The sequence below is a fragment of the Nicotiana tabacum genome, chromosome 17, assembly GCF_000715075.1.
Source record: "Nicotiana tabacum cultivar K326 chromosome 17, ASM71507v2, whole genome shotgun sequence".
NCBI classification, from domain to species: Eukaryota; Viridiplantae; Streptophyta; class Magnoliopsida; order Solanales; family Solanaceae; genus Nicotiana; species Nicotiana tabacum.
In genome coordinates, this window is record NC_134096.1 from 29,970,077 (window position 1) to 29,992,483 (window position 22,407).

At 40.5% G+C, this 22,407-nt stretch overlaps 1 non-coding gene across 1 annotated transcript; it reads right to left on the minus strand.

Annotated features, from left to right (window-relative positions):
- Positions 1 to 1,821: 1,821 nt before the first annotated feature.
- On the minus strand, positions 1,822 to 1,928 carry LOC142172210 (small nucleolar RNA R71). The gene has a single exon (XR_012701586.1). It is a non-coding gene; the product is annotated as a small nucleolar RNA R71 (small nucleolar RNA).
- Positions 1,929 to 22,407: the final 20,479 nt, after the last annotated feature.

The window sequence follows — 22,407 nt, forward strand, 5'->3', positions numbered from 1 at the left end:
CGCGGCCGCGCATGTCCTATCTGGGAAAAGTCCTACTTCATGAAGGAGAAGGTGTGTTTATTTGGGCCCGATCCTACTTGGTATATATACATGGAAAAAATAGTATTTTGAGTACTTTTGACACATCTAAGACCTAAGGAAGCTAAAGAGAAGTGGGAGAGGCAAGAGCACAAGGATTTCATCATTCAATCCTTACTCAAGACAAGAGTTTGGATCATTGTATGTTTTCCTTTAACTTAAACGTATTTATGATGAATTACTCCATATCTATGGAGTAGTTCACTTTAGGGATTGATGGATTTGGTGTATTGAGAATTGTTTGTGGATATTAACTCTAGTTTTTATGTATTGGATCATTTTGGGTATTTTAATTGTTGCATCTATTTTCACATGTTCATGTAATCGAAAGAGGCATAACGTGTGATGTTTGTGCATTATCTTGTCGGTTGAATTCATTGATTCTTCATAGTAATCGAAAGAGGCTTTTTGAATTATTGTTTAGACCTAGTTAGGAGGATAATCGGAAGAGGTTCTCCTAAAGACCAATCCACTACGAATTCTTGCATATCTTCACCGAGCATAAATTGGTTCATATTGTGAGGTTGAGACTTAATCGAGAGAGGAGTTTCTATTGAATGTTTAAACTAATAATTGAGTGAATTCGAGAGACTCACTTAAGCATTAGGAGTGAACTAACTAGAGTTAATCCTAGGCAATTATCTTTCACCTATCCAATCAACCCTTATTTTCCCATTGATATCTTCTTTACGTACTCTTGTTGCGATTGTCATTAGTCAATAGTTTAGATTTTTAGTTAATTTTAGTTTTAATCACACAAATATAAATTGTCGATCATTTTGGATAGAAATTAAACTAGAAGCTACGAAAACTCTATTTAAATCCAATCCCTATGGATACAATATTTTTCTATACTATATTCGACTAGCGAACATATTTAAGTGTGTCTCTTGCACTCGTCAAATTTTGACGTCGTTGCCGTGGATTGGCAATCAATAGTGTTGGAAATAGTTTGTAGTGCTAATTGAGGAATTGTTCTTTTTAATTTATTTTTCTCTTTTTACGTTTGGTGTTCCTTGATTGTGCGCATGCTATAGGTTAGATTGGTGCATGACTCAATCTTCTAGGAAGGAAGTGCTACCATACGAACCAGAAATCAAGAAACAACTGCGACAACTGAGGAAAGAAAGATATCTCCCCGAGAATACCGAGAAGGTTGGGCAATCTTAAACCAAAGAAATTATGGCGGGAGATGATGATAATGTTGATTTGGCTGCAAGAGAGGCAACCCAGCAAAGATAAAAAGCGGCACGAGATGTTGAGTAGACAACTCTTCGAAATGAACAACTTGTCTTTGAGGGGGAGAGGGATCGGAAAATGGCTTAGAATCAACCTGTGGCTACAGACCAATTCTGAAACATAGCTTCCGGTGCTGGGAGACCACTTGGCGATTATGCTAGACTGGTCTACAACCAAGGCTTATCAAGTGTGAGACTACCTCCAGTTATAGCTAACAATTTTGAGTTGAAGCAAGGGTTACTTCAAACTCTTCAAAACAATTGCGTTTTCAGAAGAAAGATAAACGAAGATCCAAACAATCATCTGATGGACTTCGAGGAGATTATGAACACCTTTCAATACAATGGCGTGTCACAAGATGTAGTTTACTTAAGGGCATTCCCCTTCACACTCATAGATGATGCAAAGCACTGGCTTCAAAGCTTGCCTAATGGGTCGACTAAAACATGGGATGAGGTGACCAAAAAATTGCTTGACAAATATTTCTCATCAGCTAAGATGGGCAAGTTTAGAATAGAAATCCATAACTTCTATCAGACCAAGACTGAAACTGTGTGTGAAGCTTGGGAGAGGTTTAAGGAGATAGTAAGAAAGTGTCAACATAACAAAATTGAACTCTGGATGCAACTCCAGGATTTTTGGGATGGTTTGACACCAGCCTCACGTAGAACATTGAGCAATGCAGCTGGAGGCCCGTTGATGAAAAAGACTCCAGAGGAGATAGTCACAATTCTGAATGAGTTATCTGAAGATGCAAATCAGTGTCCCTCTAAAATTGCTGAAAGAAGAATATCAACTGGTGTTCACCAAGTTGATGCTAACACATCTGTGCAGGTACAACTTGATGCCATGGCCAAGGAAATAAGGAAGTTGACCTTATCCTCGATACAAAGTGAGCCCCATGCAACATGTGAGATATGTGGAAGAGGGCACCCTACTCATGAGTGTCAAGCCTCAATCGAGGAAGGTAATGTTGTTGGGAATTATAACTTCAATGCAATGGGTCAGAAGCACCCCGGTTTTTCATGGAGTTCACCTGGGGGTACTGCAAATGCATGGCAACAAAACAATCCCATATTTCAAGGATAAGTAGCACCTATTTTTGTGAATCAGCCGAGGCCGCAGTTCCAGCCTCAACTTTACACTCAGCATGGGCTAGAAGATATAATGAAGTCCTTCATTGTCAAGACAACTGAGAGATTAGATGCTCATGGTTCAGCTATCAAAGAACTTGGCACTGGTTTGCGAAATTTAGAGAAGCAAGTGGGACAAATTGCAACTGTACTGTCTGAGAGAATCCCAAGTACTCTGCCAGCTGATACTAAAAGGAACCCCAAAGAAACAGTGAATTTTGTGACCTTGAGAAGCGGGCAAGTGCTGAAAGATCCCAATCCAGTCCAACAAGAGAGTGTACCTGAAAAAGATGTTGGGGAGCAGCTGAAAAATGAAGTTGATAAGAAGAGGAAAGGTAAGAAAGGAGATGAGAAAAAAGGAGGAGGAAATTTCAATAAGGGAAGAATCTAATGAGAGAGAGCACATGCTTGCTCTACCTTTTCCCCAAAAGCTGTATAGAAAAAAGCTGGACAACCAATTTGAGAGATTCTTAAAGATGCTGAGACAGGTTAATGTAAACTTGCCATTCACAAAACTTCTCTCATAAATACCAGCCTATGCCAAATTATTGAAGGAAATCCTTACAAAGAAGAGGAAGATAGAAGAGACCTCAGTGGTCAAGCTCACCGAGCATTGCAGCGCAATCTTGCAAAACAAACTCCCACAAAAGTGTGGAGATTCAAGGAGTTTTACTATACCTTGCTCGTTAGGCACTCTTAATTTTGATAAATCTTTATGTGATTATGGTGCCTCAATTAATTTAATGCCTTTGTCTATTTAAAAGAATTGGAGAATGAGCTTCGAGAGATAAGGTCTGCACCAATATCTTTGCAGCTGGCAGACCAAATAACTATAATACCCGAGGGGATAGTGGAAGATATCTTAGTTTGGATAGATAAGTTATATTTCCTGTAGATTTCATAGTGGTGAAGATTGAGGAGAATAAAGAGGTCCCCCTTAATTTAGGAAGACCAATCTTAGCGACGGACAGAGCAATATTAGACATACATGATAGAAAGCTCATGCTTAGAGTGGGTGATGAGACGATGACTTTTGAGATGAATGTGGAGATGGGGTTGAGAAAGGAGAAGCCAGCTGCAAGTGTAGAGTAGAGAGTGAAAAGCTCGAAAGAGAAGGTCCCAGTGATTGAGAAAGACAACTGTGGGGTGTACCCCAAGAAGGATGAGAAGAAGCTATCCGCGTGGATGTCTGCACTAGTTCAGGCAAGAAGAATGGAGCCCGACTTCGACGCAGACCTCAACTAGAGATTCAGGGAAGTTTCCTCCACCTTATACTTTTTTATTGTGTGTCATGGGGATATTCCACAACTTAAAGTGTGGGGTGGGGGATATTTGTATGTTGTATATATATGTACTTCTTTTTTCTTAGTTGTAGTAGTTTGATAGAAATTATTTTTTTTAAAATCATAAAAATTTTAAAATTTTCAATTTTTCCCGATGATGGATATCATTCGACGGGTTTCTTGAGGGATTAAAGTCGAAAGAAAAAGACAAAAAGATTTTATTTTGTTAGGTAGTGTATTAATTCCCCCTTGGTTTTTCTTTGTGCCGCGGTTCTTTTGCAAGGGTTTTGTTTGAACCGGGTGTAGTTAGTTTTATTTTTAGAAGTAGGAACCCTTGTGCTATGGTTTGATTTGAAAATAATATCTCTTAATTTTGTTATTCCTTGAGAATAGTGAGTGCTTTAGTTGTGACGCTTAGACTCAGTTTTTGACTCTTGCATAAGTACCTTAAATTGTATGACCTTACCCTTCCTTAACTGCTTTGACTAGAGTGTCTTGAGAATCCAATCTTGAGTGAGTTATGTGCCATGTGTGTGTGAGGTTTTGTGTTATTCTGTGCATTGCATTTGATGCCTAGAACTTTCCCCGTGTGTTTGCAATGCGAAATAGTAGCTTTATTTAGTCTTGGAAGTGATATAGGCATTTCTTTGTTCAACCAATGATATGCGTTTACCCACTAATTTGTTATGTATCGTAGTTAACCCCGTTGAGTCTGTAATCCTGTTTCTTTGGCATCCACATTACAAGCGTTACCCATTTGTTTGAATTGACCATCTATTTGAAGCTTTTACCTCTTGTGAACACTTGAAATTGTATGAACTTTGTAAAAGTTGAAGTGTGGGGTGGTTAGTTTGTATTTTGAGTGGAACTAATGAAATAAGGAGAAAGGTGCACTGTTTTGAAAAAAAAAGTAAGAGCCACTTAAATTGAGAAAGAAAAAAATATAGTTGTATTGTTATGAACATTATTCATTAATAAGTGGTAAATCTTGATGTAATTGTGCTTAAAGAAGTGGGGAGTTAATATATATGGATGTGAAGGTGGAGTCTTGGTTTGACATAAGTGTGGGGTTTTGAATGAAATATATGTATTAAAGTGCTTCGGAAGGTGTAGTCACTCTTATATCTAAATGTATCCTACCCGTCCTGTAGCCTACATTACAACCAATTAAAGTCCTACTTGATCCTTGACCGAATGAGCTCGAATTAGCAGAGTAGTACACTACGGTCAAGCCTATGATGCATCTTTTGTGGCATATGAATGTTGTTTCTATAGTGAGTGAATTGGCTTTCTATCTTGAGTTCCTAATTGTTCTTAATTTCTATGGTGTGTGGAACTACTCTCTTTTGTTGTGAGGGCACGTGATTCATGAAGGAAAAGTAATGTCGTTGACCTATGTGTTAGAGTAAGTGAGCGAGTTATATATAATGCGTGGTATTTGTGAGTAAAATATTGAGGCTAGGATGTTACACTATTATGCTTAGTCTATTTTAAATATTCTTGGTATGATGAGTTATGAGAGTTGTTTAAAAGGGTCGTGTCATTATAATGTGTAGTTTGATTGCTCGAGGACGAGCAATGGTTTTAGTGTGGGGTGTTCATGGTAGGCTATATTTGCGTGTTTTAGTCTCTTATCACACTCTAATTTACTGCACTTTAATTGAGTTTGAGCTTTAATCACTAGTGTTTTTCACTAATTATATGTTTTATGCCTTGTAGGAGTGATTCCGAGCTATGTAGATGTTATGGGGGTAAATTCAGGCTATTTTAGAGCTTTGAAGTCTGAGTAAAAGCCCAAGGTCTTAGTTGGCATTGAATTTGGGAACAACGGGCACTAGTGCATTCAAAGAGAGAGACGAAGAATCGATGCAGGTGTCACACAGGTGCCCGAGCGCGCTCTGGGCGCGCATGTGAGGCAATGTACTATGCAAAGTGCGTGGCCATATGCGTGGGCACATCTCCAGGTGCGCGGCCGCGCACGTCCTGTCCGGGAAAAATCCTACTTCGTGAAGGAGAAGGTGTATTTGTTTGTGCCCGACACTACTTGGTATATATACATGGAAAAATGGTATTTTGAGGACTTTTAACAAATCTAAGACCTAAGGAAGCTAAGGAGTAGTGGGAGAGGCAAGAGCACAAGGATTTCATCATTCAATCCTCACTCAAGACATGAGTATGTATCGTTGTATGTTTTCCTTTAAACTTAAAACTTATTTGTGATGAATTACTCTATATCTATGGAGTAGTTATCTTTAGGGATTGATGTATTTTGTGTATTGAGAATTGTTTGTGGATATTAACTCTAGTTTTTATGTATTGGATCATTTTGGGTATTTTAATTGTTGCATCTATTTTTACATGTTCATGTAATCGAAAGAGGCATAACGTGTGATGTTTGTGCATCATCCTGTTAGTTGAATTCATTGATTCTTCATAATAATCGAAAGAGGCTAGTTGAAGTATTGTTTAGACCTAGTTAGGAGGATAATCAGAAGAGGTTCTCCTAAAAACCAATCCACTACGAATTCTTGCTTATCTTCACCGAGCATAAATTTGTTCATATTGTAAGGTTGAGACTTAATCGAGAGAGGAGTTTCTACTAAACGTTTAAACTAATAATTGAGTGAATTTGAGAGACTCAGTTAAGCATTAGGAGTTAACTAGAGTTAATCCTAGGCAATTATCTTTCACCTATCCAATCGACCCCTATTTTCTCCCATTGATATCTTCTTTGCTTACTTTTGTTGCGATTGTCATTAGTCAATAGTTTAGACTTTTAGTTAATTTTAGTTTTAATCATACAAATTTAAATTGCCGATCATGTTGGATAGCAATTAAATTAGAAGTTGCGAAAAGACTGTTTAAATCCAATCAATGTGGATACGATATTTTTCTATACTATATTCGACTAGCGAGCATATTTATGTGTGTGTTGTGCGCTCATCAAATTTTGATGTATATGTACTTATTTCGAGCCTCACATCACACATCATCGTACCAGTCCCGACCACACAAGGGCCTGGTACAATCTCATATCATGTCTTGAAATTCCCTATATCCCCCATGCCACATTTTTGAAAATATAATAAATATAAAAAATAAAATATATATGTATATATATATATATATATATATATATATATAAAACATGCAAAGTAAATTTTAAGAGACAAGATATTTATCTGCAAGGAAAAGACCTCTTTTTATTCTCAAGGAACTATCTGGAATATATCTGAAATTGAAGGAATGCCACCGGTAAGAACAATATACAAGAACAGAAACAACATAATCGAGAGGATCTTAGAACAACCCAGTCCCACAACATAGAAATGCTTGAAGGAGAGAGAGAGACGCTCATATCAAGTCATGCCAAGAAAGGAAGTTGTCCTACATACGTTGTTGAAGAACTAGCTACACTTCTATGACGGTTAACTCTGCCTCCAATGTATCTCCATAATCAATACAACAAGATAATAGATTATAGCGACGATTCCAAGATCCTTCAGGCTAGACACTACTAGATTCACCTTCGTCCTTATCTTAGACTATTTAGGAATTCTAAAGGGGGTTTGAGAGCATTGTGGATAAACTAACATAGGTGATGTATTTTTAGAATGAAAGAGAAAGAGCTACACTGCCTTTTTATATTATGCCAAGTCTAGGAAATTCCGCCACCTCCACATGCAAAATGGGTCGCCTCGCCCCGATTACAATACCTAGTGGGACAACTGGCGCAAGTCCAACGAAACATGTAATCCCCTTTTGTCCTCATACGCGTCGTTGGCCTATTGGCTGTGTTAGAAGCCAATCTTACCAATCTGTAACTCTATGTGTGTGGTGTAACATCATCCCTTCTTCCAAACATTAATCCTCGAATGTTGAATCATAGTCACTTCTTTCCAACTTCTTTAGTCATCCTAGGTTGCGCCCGCCATGGTAGTCTCATTGTTGCCTCCCGTTGCATGAAACATATGGGGGTACTTGGAATTTCCATATTCTGAAGCAATCCTACTGGTTTTTGATTTTTAACCTTAACTTGTTGGCAGTTTAGACACTGAGCGACGTATTCAGCAATGTTCCTCCTCATGCCATTTCACCAATATAGCTGTCAAAGATCGTGATACATCTTGGTTGACCCCGGTTGCACAAAATACCGAGATTGGTGAATCTCTACCATGAGATGCCTTCGGAGTCCCCCGACATCGGGCATACATAACCGATCTTGGTATCTAAAGACTCCGTATTCAGATAGATCGAATACTTACTTCTTTAGAAAATGAATGCTTTCTCTTATTTTCACCAAAGCTGGATCGTCAAATTGCGGTGCTTTTACTTCAGCTACTAGCAAGGATTCAGCAGCATTTCAAACTACGGCTCTTCCGCTATTGATGTCAAATAATCGTATACTGAAATTAGCCAACCAGTAAAGTCTTTAGACATTTCCAACTTATAATATTCCACATGTCGTAGGCTGCCCATGGATTTCCGACTTAGTGCATCATCCATAATATTTTCCAACCCGATCCCACTTTAAAATATCAATATCATAATCCTTTAGCAATTCAAGCCATCTCCACTGCCTCAGGTTTAATTTCTTATGCTTGAATATGTACTGCAAGCTCTTGTGATCTGTGAATATGTTGACATGAACTCCATACAGACAGTGATGCCATATTTTAAGGCAAATATAACAGCTGCCAGCTCCAAGTCATGAGTTGGGTAACTCTGTTCGTGTTTCCTTAGTTTTCTCGAAGCATAAGCGACAACTCTCCCGTGTAGCATTAAAAAACTGCCCAATCCCACACTAGAGGCATCACAATATATAATGTACCCCTCAAGTCCTTCAGGAAGAGCTAGAACTGGTGCCGAGGTTAGCTTGCCTTTTAACTCTTGGAAGCTTATTTTACAAGTGTCAGCCCACTGAAATTTACTTGCCTTATGTGTCAACTTCGTCAATGAAGCATCTATGGCTGAGAAAGTTTCCGCAAACCTTTGGTAGTAATTGGTTAAGCCCAAGAAGCTGCGTACCTCGGTAGGATTTGTGGGTCTTGGCCAATTCTTAACTACTTTAACCTTTTGACTATCAACTTTGATACCCTCACCGGATACTATATGCCCAAGGAAAGCCACTGAGTTCAGCAAGAACTCACACTTGGAAAACTTGGCGTATAACTTGTGATCCCGAAGTGTGTGTGTGTAGGACCTTTCGCAGATGCTCTGTTTGCTCTACTTCTGATTGAGAATACATAAACCTATCGTCTATGAACGATCATGAAGATATCCAAAAATGGCCTGAATACTCGATTCATCAGATCCATAAAAGCCGCTGGTGCGTTGGTTAGGCCAAAAGACATAACGAGAAATTCGTAATGGTCGTATCTGGTCCGAAAGGCTGTCTTCAAAATATCTTCTTTCTTGATTCTTAACTGATGATACCCAGATTTGAGGTCAATTTTCGAAAAATACTTAGTGCATTGTTCTTAATGGTTAATTTATGTAACTGTCGATAATCAAGCACATCCTTAACAAACTGTCTTTCTTTCAAAAAAAACAACACTGGAGCTCCCCACGGGGAAATACTGGGTCGAATGAAGCCCTTATCTAAATGATCTTTCAATTCCTTCAACTCAGCAGGATCCATCCTGTATGAAGGGATAAATATCGGTTATGTATCGGGTGGCACATTAATGGAAAACTCGATCTATCTCTCTAGAGAGGGATACTCGGGAGCTTACTAGGGAACGCATCGGGAAATTCACTAACAAGTGGAATCAATCGGAGGATAGGAGGCTTTGCCTCCGCATCCTGCACTCGCACCAAGTGATAAATACACCCCTTCGATATCATCTTTGTTCCTTAAGGTAAATACCTTGCACCAAGTGCAACAAGGCTCCAGTTATACCTAAAAACAATATACATAGAGAACAAGAGATACAAGACCTCGAAATGAAATGGGGCTCACCAAATTAGCTGAGGAGAGGGTGTACTGCTATCAGTGATCAATACTGCCTGCAGTGAAACCACCTGCATCCATTAAAGATGCAACGCCCCCGACAAAGGGGACGTTAGTACATATGGAATAGTAATAGTATGTAAAACTAAACACCCTATCAATAGAACGAGTAACAGTAAAATGAGAAGGGAACATGAAATCAATGAGAGCCTCAAACAGTACCAAGGTGTCAAGATAGGAGAAAAATAAATTCCAAGTAAGTTTCAATATTTTTAGGTTGGGAGATCTTTAATACCAATACACCACTGTGCTTTTAGCACGGAGTTCGATCTCATCCCGATCGGCTACGACGTCTAATCCCGAGACATCCACTCACAACATCACCATGTGCGCGGCATGGAGTCCGATCTCAGCCCGATCGGCTAAGCCGTCTCACCACAATGCCATGCGGGTCGACATCACATCACATCTTTCTAGCAATAATCTCCTCCCATTTAAGGTGAAATATCTCAACAAATCGATCTCATCCCATATAAGGGGAAACAATCTCACCACATCAACACGAGGATTTACCCCTCAATCACTCATACACCGACATGTGTAGTTTCGGGGTTAGGTTATTTTGACCTATCCTTCCTCGGTGACAAAACGATACTCCCAAAGCCTTTATTATTTAAAGGATTTTTAACTCATTTCATAATCTTTCACACATCTTTACATTTCATTGGCACTAGTGGCCACAATTGTAATAACATTCTCAACACGTTGGCCGTATTTCATATCTTTTACTTACCCCTATAACTTTTAAGAGGTACCATGGATTATCATCAATAAGAGAATTTCAAATCAAGACTTTAAGTACATATATGATCAAACAAGAGTCTTAAACACATTGAGTTTCTCTTCCACAATTAGGCATACTAACTTGCAATTGAAATATGGTTTTTAAATCACAACACCTTTGGTACATTGATCATACTAGATTACATTCTCGGAGGGAATCATGATATGATTGGAACATTTGGAACACATTTTGAGTACATACATCTTTCAACACAACACTTATTTTAGAATAATCAACTCTATTAGGAAGGACTCAGAACATGAGAAATAAGAAATTTAGCCAATCATAATCGCAACTTACGAGGAGATCATGGAAATTGATCCTACAAGAGGAGTTTAGACAACATACCTTGCCTGAGATTTCATTAATTTACTACAACGTTCCAAAACTCCTAGTGACTTCAATATAGTTAAAGACATGACAAAATTCAACTATAATTAGGAAGATTCTCGGGGTTTTTAGCTCATTTGAGCACTTTATCAAGCACTAGGTGTGCATAAAGGTTTCAAGGTCATCCTATGGTGGATAATACTCCACAACCTCCCTACCACCTTTATTAGTACATGCATGCACAAATAGAAACTCTCATGTTCAAAATCTCCTTCCCCATTACTTATTCCCAACCCAAATTTTGAAATTGAAGGCTAGGGATAGAATCTTACCTCTTGAATGAAGACCTTGTGAATTCTTCAAGACTTGAGCAAAGATTAATGAACAAATAGCTTAGGAATTCCTCTTCTCACTCTATACCACTTTCCTCTCTCTAAAATATCAGTTTGAACCTTCTAAAATAACCCCTAAGGTTGTTTTATAAAAATCAGACCGGGGTTTTAAAATCAGAAAATGGACCCTCCGAACACAGCTCTACGGTCACAGAGTGGACCGTAGAATAGATGTGCGGTCCGCAAAATGGGCCGTAAAAGTAATGCCAAAAATTGGACTACCCTAGCTCAATCTGCGGTCAGGTCTGCGGTCCGCAGACCAGTTCTGCGGCCGCGAAGTGGAGCGCAGAATCACCCTCCGAATTTCTTAATGCTAATTCTGCGACGGACGTTCAACCCACGAAACTATTATGCGGTCGCATAGCAACATTGAGCGAGTTGTTTAATCATTAGGTTTCATAGCATTTTTATGCTTACAACAAAAAAGCTTCAAAGTATGTTAGTAAAAGAAGAACATATCAAAATAATACCACAATTGTATAAACCCCACGGTGGGCGCCAAACTATTTACCCGTAAAATGGTACATTTGAATTTTTAACGTGGTTAATAGACACGTGGATTAAATTGATATGATAAAATAAATAAAAAAGTGCAAATAGAGTAAATAAGGATAATTGAAGAAGAGACAAACTTGAGCTTCAGAATGTCCCAACTGGATCAAGGATAATTGGAAAATCTCGACCACACTTGTATAAATCTTAAAAGAATGAGAGAAAGAATATTAGTCTTTTGTTATCAGTGAATCTTCATGTCTTAATGTAGAATGAAAGCTTCTATTTATACTAGAGCTATGGGGTGTATGATCTAGAAATTATTCCCCCTTAATTACCAATATTAATGATGCAATAAAAGGTAATTAAATGGTGATAAAGAATAATAAAATGTAATAACGCCTAATAAAGTCTAACAAAGGCCGGAGGAAACTTGGGGTCTTTTGTATCGTGTCTATAACGGTCATATCTTGAATTGCTTCTTATCTGGCCATACGTTTGTATCTGATGTCACCATAGTTGAGTCACCACTGACTGGTCATCCTTAATACGTGTTGCTTTCTAATTCACCCAACTCTTGAGACCGGTTTGTACAGTTAACAATGTTATATGTGATGCTTGGTGAGGAAGAATGAGATGCACAAATTGTGTTGTCGTGCTTGTGAGGTAGAGTGATTGTGCATGAAGGGCGTTTTGATGCTTTATTCATATATTGATATCATTGAATGAAGGGTGTTTTCGTGCTTGAGTTAAAGTGAGGATATGCACGAAGGGTGTTTCCGTGCTTGCTATTATATTATGATTTGAGGATGAGAGTAAAATCACAAAGGGTGATGCCATGACATTCGTTTGTTTCATTGCACCTTATTTTGTTATTCGAATTGTGGCATCATAATTTACTTTTTGAAAGGTTGTTCAGAGTTGTTGTAAAAGCATGTGTTCTGGTTACTCAGTAACACCTTCCTTTACTTTCCCATTTTATGTTCCTTTACTTATGTACTTATTGTCTTTCTCACATGCTATTATCCTGCTATATACTTGGTACTTTACTTGTCTTCTTGTATTTCTTGATATTATAACTGCACAAGTTTAATTGTAGGTGTCTTGTCTTAGCCTCATCACTACCTCGCCGGGTTAGGCTCGACACTTATGAAGTACATTGGGTCAGTTGTACTCATACTATACTTCTGCACTTCTTGTGCAAATTTAGACATTGGTACCAGTAGAGTACCGAGACATGCTTAGCGGATACCACATAGACGACTCGAGGTAGATCTCCATTCCGTTCACAGGCCTTAAAGTCATCTTTCCATTTATGTAGTAATGTTTCTACTATTCAGACAATATTGTATTTCTTTCAAGATAGTGTATTTGATAAACTCTAGAAGCTCATGTACTTGTGGCTCCACGCCTTGGGATGGTTGAATGTTAGTGTTGATATTACACCCGAGACTTTCATGTTGGAATGCATCTAAAGTGGATCGATATAATTCGAAGAGTTTAAGGACCTTTACCAAGATAACGATGAACTAAAACAAGTGTTAAGGAAGTATCAGGAGGGTTGGAGACTGATAAGCGCATCAGTCAACATTTGAGGACGAATGTTCCAAATGGGGGAATGATGTTATACCCCATATTTTTGTACGTAGAGGTATGTCGTAAGTAAACTGATGTAAGACCAAAAATGAGATCACATTTGAAAGTATATAAAATAAGTTAATCATGTTACCTTGGATATTACAAATATTGAAGATCATGAACAACAAGTACAAATAGGGTTGGAAGGTTGAGAAGATAAAGGAATTGAAGAAAATAATGTTTCTTCGAAAGTTGACAAATAGGGAATGTTATACCCCATACCGTTGGGGGTGAGACTAGGGTGCTTAGCATGATAAAATAGTTATGTTATGAAAACATAAGTCTATGAAAGTCATCACAAGTTACGTTAATATGTTTTATTGAAATTTTGGTCAAATGCCACTGAGCCTTTCTCCCGATATACTTAGGGTTACGGGGTGATCCACACATCATTTTGAAGATCCATGAGTCTAGTTTCTAACGCAATAAACCGTTTATAAATACGACATCGGAGTAGAGACGCGTTTTTGTGAGACTGCGCAGACTACATAGATGACAAGTAGGTGTGTCACCTACTTGCTTAAATGGGACAACTAAATATGTCCAAAAAGGGGCCAGTTCGGGTCGGCCAAAGAGTCCTTTTAAGGGATTATTTCCTTCATATATCACACTTATTATAGAGCATAAAAACCAGAGATAACCCCTGCAATCTTCTCCCAAATATCTAATACAAACCCTAAGTGATTTTATCTTCTTTTCAAGTTCTAGTTGGAGGAAAACCTAAGTTTGAAGAGCCAAGATAGGAGCTGGGATATTCACCAAATAAGGTAAGTATACTGATCTCTTGCATCCATTATTTCTTCTTGAAAAGTGTAGATATTCGTTCTATAATTGTAAGAACTCACGAGACGGTGATCGGAAGTCGTGAGTTCGAGTTATTCAACTTGTAGTGGACTGTTTTATGGGCTGGTTTGTGTTGTTGGTGGGTTATGTGTTTTGCTACTGTTTTATGGAGTTTTGGAGGAGAAAAAGTGTGGAGAAATACCACATAAATGCGGGGTGGTGGGTTGGTCGTAACATTTTCAGATTGTTTGACACTAGTATGGTTGTCGTTTGGTGTATGAAGAGATTAAGATGTGTTGGGCTATTTTGTGGTATTTTGTGATGGATATAAAGTTAGAAAATAATGTATATATGTTGTTATTATTGTGTTCAGTAACGACCTAGCCGGTTGTTTTGAGAGAATTATCCCCGAACCCCTATTTATTGCTCCCTCTATTTCATTATGTGGTTACGTGTCTTGCTTGGAGGTTTGGTTTTAGGTTTCAGAGTGAAATATGACACATAGTCCCTAAAACGAAAGTTTAATTCGTAGGAGTTGACCATAGTTTGAATTGTGTGAAGACGACTCCGGAATGAAGTTTTGACGGTTCCTATAGCTCCGTAGGGTGAGTTTGGTCTTAGGAGCGTGTCTGTAGGTTGATTTGGAGGTCCGTAGGTCATTTCGGCTTTAATTGGCAAAAGTTGGAAAATTGGATGATTTTTGGAAAGTTATACCGGGAGTTGACTTTTTGATATCGGGGTGGGATTCCGATTCCGGAAGTTGGAATAGGTCCGTTATGCCAATTGTGACTTGTATGCAAAAAATTAAGGTCAATCATACTTGATTTTATATGTTTCGGCATCAAATGTAGAAGTTAGAAGTTCTAAAGTTCATTAGGCTTCAATCGATGTGCAATTCATGTTTTGAGCATTGTTTGATGTGATTTGAGGGCTTGACTAAGTTTGTATGATGCTTTAGGACTGGTTGGTATAATTGGTTGAGATACCGGGGGCCTCATGAGGATTCCAAATGATTTAACGGAACAAAAATTAGACTTAGAGCAATCTGGAAATTTTTGCCTTCTGGTGCAATCGCACCTGCGAAATTTTGCTCGCAAGTGCTCGCTTGTAGAAGCGAGCATGGCAGTGCAGAAGTGGAAAGGGCTGAGTGTGGCAGTGGCCATAGGTGCACGTGAATGACCATAGAAGTAGAGTCGCATCTGCGGCAGACCAACAGTGGATGCGAAAATAGGAGAAGGGGAGCTGCTTCGTAGAAGCAGAAGTTTCTCCGCAGAAGCGGGCTCGCACCGCAAAAGAGATAATCTTGGCCATAAGTGGAATCCACACCTGCGATGGTTTTTCCGCAGGTGTGGCGTCGTAGGTGTGACTGAGGCCTCGGAGAAGCGACTTCACTGGGCAGAAAAGGCCTAATTTTGAGAGTTTGATCTCACTTTGATTTTTGGACCTAGAGAGCTTGGTTTGTGGCGATTGTGCGAGAGATTTGCAAGGAAATTATTGGGGTAATAAATTCTCACTCGGCTTTGGCTATATTACACAAATATATTGTTGTTTTCATCATTTAATTAGTGTTCTTAGTTCGAAATTTGAAGAAAAATAGGGAAAACTTCTTAGACTAAAATTTAGGGATTTGAAAGGCGATTTGAGGTCGGATTTGAGTGATTCTTCTATGGTTGGACTCAATATCGAATGGGTATTCGGATTTTATAATTTTGGTCGGGTTCCAAGATGTGGGCCCAGGTCAATTTCTTGCGGCGATTTTCCAATTCTTTGCTAAATTCGTAGATTTGTTATTTAAATTAGTTTCTTATAGTTATATTTATAGTATGTAATTGTTTTGGCTAGATTCAAGCTGATCAGAGGTGGAAAGTAGAGGGAAAGGCATCCTTATTGATTGATTGAGTGAGATTTGAGGTAAGCGAATTGTCTAACCTTGTGTGGGAGAAACTCCCCTTAGGTTTTGATATTGTTATGGTATTTCCAATACGTGAAGGGCATGTACGTGAGGTGACGAGTGGGTACTCGGGTTAAATGTTAAAAATCTGATTCTTGCTAAGTAGTTTCCCGTTCAATTCCTTAACTGAGTTGCTCTAGCATGTGTAGTCATCATGTTTAGCCTAATGTCCCATGTCTACATGTCTTAACTCTTACTTTTAATTTGTGCAACATGCTTAGTTGAATTACCTGCTTACTTGATTTTGTTTTCAGTCTTTAACTGTAGGATTCCTTGCTGTAAATTCGTTGTTCCATTGGTTATGAGTTGTGTATATACTTTTGGGGCTACGAGTCGATACCTCGGGAGCGCCCCTATTGCATATTCACTTTTTGGACTACGAGGCGGTACCTCGGGAGTGCCCCTGTTGCATATTTACTTTTGGGACTACGAGGCGGTACCTTAGGAGCCCCCCTGTTGTGTATTTACTTTGGGACCACGAGGCGGTACCTCGTGAGCGCCCCTATTGTTTACCTCTATTTGCTGTGTTGTTATCTTTCTTTAATTTCTCCTTGTTCACTTCTCAATCATTTGATCAAACTATTATATCTTCTGCCTTATTTCCTATTATTTCTAGCAGGGACCTGAGCTGATCTCGTCACTCCTCTATTGTGGTTAGGCTTGGTACTTACTAGGTACGGTTGTGGTGTACTCATACTACGCTTTTGCACATGTCTTTTTGCAGATCCAGGTACATCTTACCAGCCCCGATATTAGTGCGTTGTGTTGCTTCTTGGAGACCTCAAGGTACACCTGTCCGCGATCGCATGCCTTTGAGTCCCCTTCTATTCTGTTCTTCTCTTATTTCTTTATATTTTGATAGACAGTGATGCATAGGATTATTCGGTACTGTACTTAAAGCTTGTGACTTATATCTCACCAGGTTTTGGGATTTTATATATTGAGTTTTTGGTGGATTCCTTTTATGAAATTGGTGGGATGTTCATGTTTTAATCTCTTATTTAATGTTTTCGTGTATTGTTTAGGCTTACCTAGTCTTAGAGACTAGGTGCCGTCCTTATATCCCACAGAGGGAAATTGGGGTGTGACAAGTTGGTATCATAGCTCTAGATTCATAAGTGTTATGAGTCACAAGTAGGTTTAGTAGAGTCTCGCAAATCGGTACAGAGACGTCTGTACATATCTTCAGGAGGCAATGGAACTATAAGGAAAATCTTCACTTCTTGATTCTTAATCGTACGATATTTTGACTTCAAAATCTAAATTTCTTTCTTTCTATTCTCTCACAGACGGTGAGGGCATGTACAACTGGATCAGATGACTAGACACCCGTACCCCCATCTAGAGCCATGAGAGGCCGGGGTCAGGGTAGAGGCCGAGGACGTCCACGTGGTGCAGCCAGAGCACCCGCATGAGCTGCTATAGAGGAGCCACTAGTAGCTCCAGTTGGAGGGCAGGCACCTGAAACGCCTGTTACTGCACCAGCCCTCCAGGAGACTCTCGCCCAGTTTATGAGCATGTTCAACATGTTAGCTCAGGCAGGGTTGTTAAACTTGATCCTGCCACATATCAGACTGGGGAAGGATGATAGACTCCCACCTCCCGTACCCCAAAGCAGCGAGTCCAGATGGACTAGGTTCCTGAGGTCATACCGATGTAGCCGCTAGCTCCTGTTCAGCCCGAGGTTAGGGCAGTAGTCTCTGAGGGGGAGCAACTCAAGCTCGAGAGGTACAAGAAGTATCACTCTCCTACTTTCACTGGCTTGGAGTCATAGGATGCCTAGGATTTTCTTAAGTAGTGCCACTGTATCCTCCATACTATAGGTGTTGTGGAGTCTAGTGGGGTTTCTTTCACTACGTTCCATCTTAGAGGAGCGACCTATCAATGGTGGCGAGCATATGAGTTAGGTAGTCCGGCCGAGGCAACTTCACTTACTTGGACTAAGTTCTCATATATGTTCTTGAGGGAGTATGTCCCCTAGAGTCTCAGAGATGCATGGCGTGTAGAGTTTGAGCAATTGCGCCAGGGTTTTATGACCGTGTTAGAGTTTGCGGTCCGGTTAAGTGATTTGGCCAGGCATGCACCAGCCTTGGTTGCTACTGTTCAGGAGCGGGTTAGTCAATTTATTGAGGGGCTCAACCCTAGTATTAGATTTAGCATGGCCCAAAAGTTGGATATGGACATTGCAAACCAGTAGGTAGTGGGGATTGCTAGGAGATTGGAGGGTATGTTGACTCAGGAGAGGTGGGAGAGAGAGGCCAAGAGGTCTTGAGAGTCTGGCACATATAGTGGTACTGGTGCCCCAATTGCAGCTCATCAGGGTAGGGGCTATGTGGGTCTCCCTGTTCATTTATCACTTCCAACCGCCAGCAGCATTCCAGCCACTACTAGGCCCCATGCTCCTTATTATGCACCGTCATTGTCTAGTACACCTCCTACATAGGGAGCTTTCAGCGATCAGTCCAGCTAATCAGGCCCTAGCCCGTCAAAACAGCCACGTCCTCCGAGAGCTTATTTTGAGTATGGTGACACTCAACATGTGGTGAGTAATTACCCCAAACTCAAGAAGGGTTCACCTCCACAGACCACTTAGGCACCGGGTCCTCAGGCTATAGTTATAGCACCAACTACCACCCCACATGCACAACCAACTCGAGGTGAAGGTCAGACAGGTAGAGGTCGCCATAGAGGGGGAGGCTACGCCAGATATTATACCCTTCCTACTAGGACAGAGGCATTTGCATCTGATTCTGTCATCACAGGTATTGTTCCGGTCTGCCATAGAGATGCACCAGTCTTATTTGATCCAGGCTCCACTTATTCCTGTGTGTCATCTTATTTTGCTCCGTATTTGGGTATATCCCATGATTCTTTGAGTTCTCTTATCTATGTGTCTACACCCGTGGGTGATTCTATTATTGTTGACCGTGTGTATCGGTCGTGTTTGATTGTTCTTAGTGGTTTTGATACTAGAGCCAATTTATTGTTACTCAGTATGGTGGATTTTAATGTTATTTTGGGCATGGACTGGTTGTCGCCCTATCACTCTATCCTTCGTTGTAACTCCAAGATGGTGATGTTGGCTATGCCAGGTCTACCGCGGTTAGAGTGGAGAGGTACCTTAGATCATGTTTCTAGCATGGTTGTCTCATTCCTAAAGGCTCAGCGGATGGTTGAGAATGGGTGTGATGCATATCTGGCATATGTGAGGGATGTTAGTGCTGACACTCCTACCGTCGAGTCTGTTCCGGTAGTAAGGGATTATCCAGACATAGTTCTGGAAGATCTTCCGGGTATGCCGCCGACAGAGATATCGACTTTGGCATTGATTTATTACCGGGCACTCAGACCATTTCTATTCCACCCGATCGTATGGACCCAGTAGCGTTGAAAGAATTAATGGAACAGTTGTAAGAGTTGCTCGATAAGGGCTTCATTCGGCCTAGTATGTCGCATTGGGGGTTCTCCTGTCTTGTTTATAAAGAAGAAGGATGGTTCTATGCGAATGTGTATTGTTTATCGCCAGTTGAACAAGGTTACAGTGAAGAACAAGTATACATTGCCACGTATTGATGACCTATTTCATCAGCTTCAGGGTGCCAGAGTGTTCTCAAAGATCGACTTGCGTTCAGGCTATCATCAGCTGAAGATTCGGGAGATGGATATCCCGAAGACTACTTTCAGGACTCGGTATGGTCATTACGAGTTCCTTGTGATGTCATTTGGGCTGACCAATACCCCAACAACATTCATGCACTTTATGAAAAATGTATTTCAACCCTATCTTGACTCGTTCATCAGTGGAATTATTGACGATATTCTGGTGTACTCCCGGAGCCAGGAGGATCATGAGCAGCACTTGAGGGCTGTGCTTCAGACCTTGATAGAAAAGAAGTTGTATGCAAAATTTTTGAAGTGTGAATTCTGGCTAGAGTCAGTGGTAGTTTTGGGTCATGTAGTATCAAGTGAGGGGATCAAGGTAGATCAGAAGAAGATTAAAGCAGTGTAGAGTTGTCCCTGACTATCCTCAGCTACGGAGATTTGGAGTTTTCTTCGCTTAGCGGGGTATTACCGTCGATTTGTATTGGGTTTCTCGTCTAATGCAGCACCTATGACCAGATCGACCCAGAAGGGTGCTCCATTCGGGTGAAACGAACTATGTGAGGAGAGCTTTCAAAAGCTCAAGACTTCTTTGAGTACAACCCTAGTGTTGGTGTTGCCTACTGGTTCGGGGTCCTATACAATGTATTGTGATGCGTTGCGCATTGGTCTCAGCGCGGTGTTAATGTAAGACAGTAGGGTGATTTCCTATGCGTCTAGATAGCTGAAGGTGCATGATAAGAACTATCCTGTCCACGACCTCGAGTTAGCAGCTATTGTTCATGCCTTGAAGAACCGGCGGCACTATTTGTATGGTGTCCCTTGTGAGGTCTACACCGATCACCGGAGTCTACAACATCTGTTTAAGCAGAAGGATCTTAACATGCGACAACGAAGATAGTTGGAGATGTATAAGGATTATGACATCACCATTCTAAATCATCCTGGGAAGGCCAATGTGGTGGCCTATGCCTTGAGTCTCAAGGCAAAGAGTTTGGGCAGTTTATCTTATCTACGAGTAGTAGAGAGGCCTCTAGCCTTGGATGTCCAGGCCTTGGCCAACCAGTTTGTCAGATTGGATGTTTCCGAGTAGATAAGGGTTTTGGCTTATGTGGTTTCTCAGTCTTCTCTTTATGATCGTATCAGAGAGCGTCAGTATGATGACCCCCATTTTCTTATCCTTTAGGACATGGTTCAGCACGATGATGCCAAGGATGTCACTATTGGAGATGACGGTGTATTACGGATGCAGGGAAGGCTATGTGTGCCCAATATAGATGGCTTGCGTGAGTTGATTCTCCAAGAGGCTCACAATTCGCGGTACTCCATTCATCCAGGTGCCGCGAAGATGTATCAGGACTTGAGGCAGCACTATTGGTGGAGGCGAATAAATAAAGACATAATGGAATATGTAGCTCGGTGCCTAAATTGTCAGCAAGTGAAGTATGAGCATCAGCGGCCAGGTGTACTGCTTCAGAAGCAAGATATTCCGGAGTGGAAATAGGAGCAGATCACTATGGATTTCGTTGTTAGGCTCCCACGCACTCAGAGGAAGTTCGATATAGTTTGGGTGATTATGGATAGATTGACCAAGTCAGCTCATTTCATTCCTGTGATTACTACTTACTCTTCGGAACAACTGGCTCAGGTTTACATTCGCGAGATTGTCAGACTTCATGGCATGCCGGTATCTATCATTTTTTATCGGGGTACACATTTTACATCACGGTTATGGAGAGCCGTACATCATGAATTGGGTACTCGGATTGAGTTGAGTACAACATTTCACCCTCAAATGGACGGACAGTCCAAGCGCACTATTAAGATATTGGAGGATATGCTTCGTGCGCGTGTGATGGATTTTGGGGGTTCTTGGGATCAGTTCTTGCCACTTGCAGAGTTTTCCTATAACAACTGTTATCTGACGATCATTCATATGGACCCATATGAGGCTTTGTATGGTAGACGGTGATGGTCTCTAGTGGGTTGGTTCAGGATGCTTTAGAAAAGGTTAAATTGATTCAGAATCTACTTTGTACAACCCAATCCAGGTAAAAGGGTTATGCTGATCGGAAGGTTCGCGACGTTGCATTCATGGTTGGGGAGTGGGTCTTGCTTCAGGTTTCGCCCATGAAGGGTGTTATGAGGTTCGGGAGGAAGGGTAAGTTGAGACCTAGGTATATCGGTCCTTTTGAGATTCTTGAGAGGGTTGGAGAGGTGGATTACAGACTTGCACTACCACCTAGTCTCTCGACAGTTCATCCAGTATTCCATGCTCTAGAAGTATCACGGCGATCCGTCTCATGTGTTAGACTTCAGCTCCGTCCAATTGGACAATGATCTATCCTATGTCGAGGAGCCGGTGGCCATTTTGGACAAGCATGTTCAAAAGTTGAGGTCGAAGAATATCACTTCAGTGAAGGTTTAGTGGAGGGGTCATCTGGTTGAGGAGGCGACTTGGGAGACCGAGCATGATTTGTGCAGCTGTTATCCTCACCTTTTCACCACTTTAGGTATGTCTCTATACTCATTCGAGGACAAACGTTTGTTTTAAGAAGGGGAGGATGTAACGCCCAGGCCGGTCGTTTTGAGAGAATTATCCTCGAACCCCTATTTATTTCTCCCTTTATTTAATTCTGTGGTTACGTGGTTTGCCGGGAGGTTTGGTTTTTTTGTTTTGGAGTGAAATGG